The sequence below is a fragment of the Phyllostomus discolor genome, chromosome 5 (genome assembly GCF_004126475.2).
Source record: "Phyllostomus discolor isolate MPI-MPIP mPhyDis1 chromosome 5, mPhyDis1.pri.v3, whole genome shotgun sequence".
NCBI classification, from domain to species: domain Eukaryota; kingdom Metazoa; phylum Chordata; class Mammalia; order Chiroptera; family Phyllostomidae; genus Phyllostomus; species Phyllostomus discolor.
In genome coordinates this window covers 88,434,806-88,441,717 of record NC_040907.2, presented here as the reverse complement: position 1 = coordinate 88,441,717, position 6,912 = coordinate 88,434,806, and the positions used below count along the sequence as shown (strand labels likewise).

Sequence of the window (6,912 nt, the reverse complement as noted above, 5' to 3'; positions counted from 1 at the left end):
TGTGTAGGCAGGTGTGCTTGTAAATCACCTGTCATGAAATGGGTAAATGTGTTAAGAGTCTTCAAAAAAAAATTCACTGAAGCCAAATGCAGCCTCTCATGACAACACCAGCTGGTGCACTGGTGCAGATGGGTTCCTAGAACACTCACCTAGCGGGGGGAAGCCTGTGCTACAAGCGACACGTGTTCCTTCTGGGTTCCCCACCATATGTAAAACAAGACCAAACCCTTTCTTTTATGATCAGCAAGATAGTCCAAGTGTTAGATTATCCTAAACAGTGATCTGGCCCTTTATTTATTTTTAAGAGAGAATTCACCTCTTGTATTTTTTTTTTTGGAGGCATTGGTGAGGAGGTGGGTTAGGATAGTGTTGGGCTACATTGGACTTATATATGTATGTCCCAGAGATTTTGTGGGATAGACTTATACAAATATCCATTCTTTAGTTACCTGAAAATAAAATTTAATTGGGCCTTCTATATTTTTTATGTGCTAATTCAGGTTAGCTAGTCAGGTTAGAGCTGGACACTCTTTACTGTGAGGCATTCTGGGAGTTCTTCCAGAACACTCCACATAGGTGTAGTGGCTCCATTTTGTCTGTCTTGGACCTTGAGAAAGGCATTCTGTTCCAATGGCATGCTGCCTCCCTCCCAGTGAAGAAGACAGAAGTAGTAAGAGTTTGTGAAGAGCTTTCTGATCCTCAGTTAACACATTATATTCATGAAGTTATCACTTTAAATGAACTCTGGTAACTACCCTCCTTCTCTTAACTACTAGAGACTGCCTACAGGTCCTTAAGGCAAGGTCAAGGGGTAACAGAAGGCTGGGAGAGAGGAAAATCTGCAAGATGCAATGTTGAAACCTTTCCTCTCCTATCAGCTGTTCTAGAACAGCTCTTTCAGCAAGGAAAAAAATGCAGCATTGCTGAGTGAAGTTTTATGCTCTGAGTGATGCTTCTGCTCGTAGGAAACTTCTCCATGTGTTTCCTCCGCGGTGTCTGGGTCTTTGTTTTCAGCTGTGCTTTGCACAGGAGCTGGAAAACTCACTCCCCAAAAGTGAACTTCCTCTCCTTCTATAAACTGACCCCTGGTGGTTGCTATAGCAACTGCAAAGCGAGCATAATGAGCTGTGTAAACAAGCAGGATTCCCAGTGCTCGAGCAGGGCAAGCCCGCAGGAGACAGAAGGGGGAGGAATTTGATGAGCCTGAAAAGTGGTTCTCGGGGAGTGCTGAAAACGTTGCAAATAGCCTCACCCCTCCTGTTCCCACCTGACTCTTTCCATCCTCTCCCTTCTCTCTTCTCTCCCCTTGACTTCCCACCAGGCCAGGAGAGGAGACAGAGGATGTGGGAGGGTAGCGTGCAGCGGCCTGTCTTTGACACTAAGGAGTTGAACACTATGCGACTGAAAATAAAATCCAAACATTTATCCACAGCCCTAGGCTAGAAATGTGCCAACCTGACCCTGCAAAACAAACCACCTGTGTCACTGCCACACCTGCTTCAGGCCAAAGGTGGAGTTGCCTTCAGTGCTAGGTGGATGGGCTCTATAGCCCTCAGCTGTCTGAGCAGAGGCAGGCAGAGGCGGAGACAGCAGCCCGCAGATTTCTGAGACCAATGTTAATGCGTTTCTCTTTTTTGGAAGGAAGGAAGAATGGGGGAAGGCACACAGTACCTTAAGAGTTTTATGATTATGAAGCTAAACACACACATTTTTTCCTCTCCAGGAACCTGGCTGCTACTTGCAGGAAACTTTCTGTATGTAATAGCAGAGGTTACAGTATTAGTTTCAGTTTCCTTGCTTAAACTCTCTTCCACCCTCATGCAACTTCCTTTAGAGAAAAGATTTTGTACATTAAATATGAATTTTATGATGCATATTACACCACATCTTCTCTATAAGCCTCCTAAAAAGATGATCAATATTGGCAGATGGGGTGGGAAACCCTGTATTTCATGTCTTTCATGGGGCCCTTATAGGTTTTCATTTCTTTCCATTAAAATTGATGTTTCTTAGTCTCCTTCTTATGAAGTCTAGTATAATAAACTATATGTACTTTTATAATAATAATTTTTATGGGTCTCAGCTTTTAAAAGTGTCCACAGATCTTTTAGTTCATTAGATCCTTACAACAATTCTAAAATGATTTAGGAAAAATTATATCTCTAGTTATTCACATGAGAAAACTGACATAAGAGATATTAGACAAATATACTACAGTGTTCTTAGGATTGAAAACTTTGGGTGTAAAAGGAGTTGTCTAGGTCTGAGTTGCCATTATTACCAAGTTTTAAAATCTCTATGTATTTATATAACTCTAGATCGTAAAGATAATTTAAATAAACTACATTTTATACATAAACTATAAAGCCTTATGTTTACACAGCATTTTCCTCCAGTATATTAGAATATTTTCTATGTAGTATTATTCTTTAGATTATCTTTTTATAAGATGATCAGGTCCTATTATTTTAAGTTAATTCTTAATTCTTTCCTGGTCTCCATGTTGCTATCTGGCATTAAAATATTGCCATTATTTTCCTTTAAAATCATATGAAAAAATATCATTCAAGGTGGCCATGCTTTAAACCATTCCTTTTAGTTATAAAGAAGAACTAACAGACCTCACCATAGTTCTTGCTTTTTTCACAAAATTTCATCTTCATCTTTTTTAGGCCATAAGGCAAAATATTTGTGGGCTCAACCCCTTCCTGGTGTGATTTTTAGTAAGACAAAGGGAAGGAAATCTGGACTAGTAATACTGTTACCTCGGGGAAAATAGGAAAATGTATGAAAAGTAGCAGTATTTTGGAGCTCACCCTTTTCTTGGTACTGTTTAATGGTGGAAAGTGATGACTGCCAGCTACTGGATACAATCTATGACTCCCAGGGATCTGTTGGCAGCAACCTCTGGGGGTGGGATGGCTGTAGACTCCTGGAATGTTTATTCCAGTGGGACCAACTTGCAGTCTCCACCCCTAAAACAAAGGGACCAGCTTCTGGTGGCATCCACTTCCTCCTTTGGAGCAAGATTAGTGTCTTTACCATAGGAAGGTACCAGTAGTGTTGAGGTTTTCACAGAGACCACATTTCTAGCTCTAGCCTCAGTTGTTTGTTCTTCTCTCAGATGGCACAAAATTTTACCAGCAGAATTTTCTGACATGGATTCCCTTGGTTCAGGATATCAGTGAGCTCTGGAGCCAAGACTCCACCCCCCACTCGCATCACAGGAGCTGGGCCACTCTGCACAGGCAAGAGAGGCCCCTGACTCTCTGGATCTTCCAGGTTGTATATAGGGGACACCTCATTGTAAGGGAGAATGGCTCCTGGCATCTTCTCCTTTCATGTGAAAGCTCTAATTAAAGTTCTCAGAGCAGAGAGAGAAAGAGATCACAAAAATGTTATTACTGGAAAGAAACTTAGAGATCATTCATTGGAACTAGGTTCTCCACATTTTAAATATCAGGGTTCCTTTCATTGCCAAAACATCCCTATGTGGGAGTAGTTGTGCTGCTATTCGTTCTAGACTAGAGCTGCCCAGTAGAAACGGAATGTGAGCCACTTATGTAACTAAATTTTCTAGTAGCCACATTAAAAAATGATTCTCCATAGAAAATATAAAAAATGGCCAGTAAGCATATGAAGAGACACTCAACATCACTAACCATTATGAAAATGCAAATTAAAACTTCAACAAGATACCACCTCACAACCATTAGAATGGCAACTATCAAAAAATAAACAACCCAGAAAATAACAAGTGATGGCAAGGAAGTGGAGAAATTGGAATCCTTGGGCATTGCTGGGAATGTAAAATACTGTAGCTGCTATGGAAAACAGTATGGCAGTTCTTGGAAATATTAAAAATAGAATTCTCATATGACCCAGAGATTCCACATTTGTGAATTTGAAAGCAGGGCCTTGAAGATATATTTGCACAGTCATATTCATAGCAGCATTATACACAACAGTCAAAAGTTGGAAGCAACAGAATTGTTCAACAACAGATAAATGGACAAAACGTGGTGCATACATGCAAGGGAATATGATTCAAGCTTAAAAAGGAAGGAAATTCTGACATATGGATGAACCTAGAGGACACTATGCTAAGTAAAGTAGCCAGTCACAAAAGGACAAATATTGCATGGTTTCACTTATATGAGGTACCTAGAGTAGTCAACAAATTCATAGAGATGGAACTAGAATGGTGGTTACTAGAAGCTGTTGGGAGGAGGGGATGGGGAGTTATTATTCAATGAGAACAGAGTTTCAGTGTGGGAAGATGTAAAAGGTCTGGAGATGGATGGTGGTGATGGTTGTACAACAATGTGAGTGTACTTAGCACTATTGAACTGTACACTGAAAAACGGTTAAGATGGTAATCACAATAAAAAAGAACAAGTGAGAAAAACTTTTAAAAAAGAATAACTTCAATAGTATATCACATTTAACCCAATAATACCAGAATATGTTTACACATGATCAATACTAAAACTTATTAACAAGACAGTTTACATTTTTTTTTTCATACTAAGTCTTCAAAATCTATTGTATATTTTACACTTTCAGCATATCATGATGGCCTCATGTCTAGCGCTCAGTAGCTTTATGTGGCTAATGGCTACTGTATTAGATGTATTGCTTTGGACAATATTTGGTGGGAATATGACTTCAAGGACCACTTATATTTGCTCCAGGTCCCCCAGCGCCCCCTAGGTGATGGGTTGGGAATTTGATGACTGTCACACATTGGGCATTTTTCCCCTTCACAGGCGGAGAGACAGATCGTAACCCCAAGTTGGTGACAGTCAGGTGCTCAGTCTAGATTGAGCTGGCTCCTGAGCAACCACCTTCAGGTATGGTTTAAGGGCTAAGGTAAGATTCAGAACATACCTTGTAAGGTTTACTGATGTCTGAGTAAAAAAAATAAAATAAAATAAAAGTTTTTAAGAACTGGCAGTATAGAAGGCAAGGGATTAGATTTGGGGATGAGTAGGGCTAGATGGGAAGGCAATCTTGTATCCTTACTACTGTTTAAAAAAAGACATCTTAGCATGACCCATCTTGGATAGCTCAGTTATTAATGAACCACTTTCCTTCTTTCCTTTCCTCACTCCCTTTCTTCTTTCTTTCCTTTCAAGTGGACTTCTCCAGGACATCTCTGTAAGGTTGTTGTTCCTCTTGAACTCTAGTAAGAGCCAGTCTCCAGCTCTTCCCAGCCCTTTCTCTCTCTGTTCCCTGAGCTGGGCTGGCAGGAGCCCAGGGTCAGTCCTCTGGGCGACTGGAAGCAGAATTTACAGCTCTGCTTCCCAGGATCACCCTGCTTGGTGGGGGAAGCTGTGAGGTTTCTGTAAGAGTTCTTACTGAGAATGCTAAGCTTTATCCCCGACCTCTGGCTCTCTGCTTGCTGGGTGCATGGAGGGTGTGTGTTGCCATCTAAGCCACTACTGCCAATTCCTGTGCCTCCAGAAACCACTCTTTCATCTGCGAGGGTCTCCATCTTTCCAGTGGCCCAGAGGAGCAAAACGAGTGTCGCTCATAGCCAGGTCAGGGAGACTCCTGTCACACGTAACTGTCAACTCTTAGGAGGGCAAGACTGGATTTGATTAAAAGCAGGTTTTCGCAAGCAACACCCTGCCCACTGGCCAGCCAAACTGCAGAGGAGCAACGTGCACGCCAAATGGTGTCATTCACAGGGATGTGCGGGACCTCGTCCAGCTACCTCTAACGGGTGAGTCATGCTCTGGAGGGTGTGTGCAGCAAGTGTATGAGTATGCATCCTTGTAAGTCAACAGGCTGTAAGCTGAAGGAGAAATGGTCCAGTTTCAGTTCCGATCACAGTTTTACCATCTGAGAGTCCATTTCCTTCTCCGGAAAGTCAAGGGAACACCCACCCAGGCACACCCCTGTTACCTCTGAGTGGTGGCTGGTAAATGTTGCTCCATAAGCAAATGCAGGGCTGGTGTTTCTCAAGCCTGAGAAGGAACACATTGCTGGGAGGGTGTGGAGAAAAGAGAAGTGCCTACCTGCCTGTGGGTCCCTCCTGAAATGTTGCCATCCTTTACCCCTCAGCTTTGGGATCTGCTTGGAAATCCATCATGCACAGTATTGGTTAGGCCTGGCTCCACGATGCCCCTGCATACTCACCCACACAGAAGAAGAGCTGATTGCTGTTATTCTCATTTCAAAAACATAGGTTTGTTCAGCTACAGGGCTCCAAAGAGGGCCCTCGGGTATTTTGACACCAGAACTTGGGAAATCAGTGACCTGCTGCTTCAGGAAAGTGTCTGAAGGTGCCTCATGTCCCCCATTTTGTGCAGAGCAAAGTGTACCCTCCCAGGCCCAGCTCTGGGACCAGGACGTGTGCACGGTCCAGATGCTCTGCTCAGCTGAGATGTGGAATCAGAGATCATATGCTGCCCAGCCTTTCTGCTCCTCTGTTGGCCATGGATCTCAGAGAGATGATCTGACTCTTCTCTCTGCCCACTTCCTCCCTGTCCCAGGCCTCATTAAGCAGGTTCTCAACTCCCAGGCTGCTGTGGGAGTTTATAGCAGACAATCCAAGGCAAACAAGGGTAATGGCATCTACGCCGCTTTGATTCCCTTCTGGGATTAATGTCACATGAATAAACAGTCCACAAAGCCTATATTCATAGAAATGCTTAGGGTGTGGAATTGGAGCCAAATGGTGCCTGTGGACAGCCTGGGACAGAGGGACATGAAAAGGTGGGTGGGGCTGAGGAAGGGAGGGAAAGCTGGGGGCTGCCTGCTCAAGGATTGGGAAGTGGCTGCATTTGCAAAGTGACCAGTCAGCCTAGGGGTGAGGATGTGAGATGGAGCAGCAAATTCATGTGACAATGTCAGTTGCAACAGCTGAGCCTGAACTAGATTTCTAGCCACGAACAAGGCACTAGG

General features: G+C 43.1%; 1 long non-coding RNA gene across 1 annotated transcript; it reads right to left on the bottom strand.

Annotated features, from left to right (window-relative positions):
• Positions 1–1,629: 1,629 nt before the first annotated feature.
• Positions 1,630–6,699, bottom strand: LOC118500740. The gene is made up of 3 exons (XR_004903326.1): positions 6,145–6,699; positions 2,817–3,364; positions 1,630–1,828 (listed from the first exon to the last, which is right to left on the bottom strand). It is a non-coding gene; the product is annotated as an uncharacterized LOC118500740 (long non-coding RNA).
• Between the last annotated feature and the right edge of the window lie 213 nt (positions 6,700–6,912).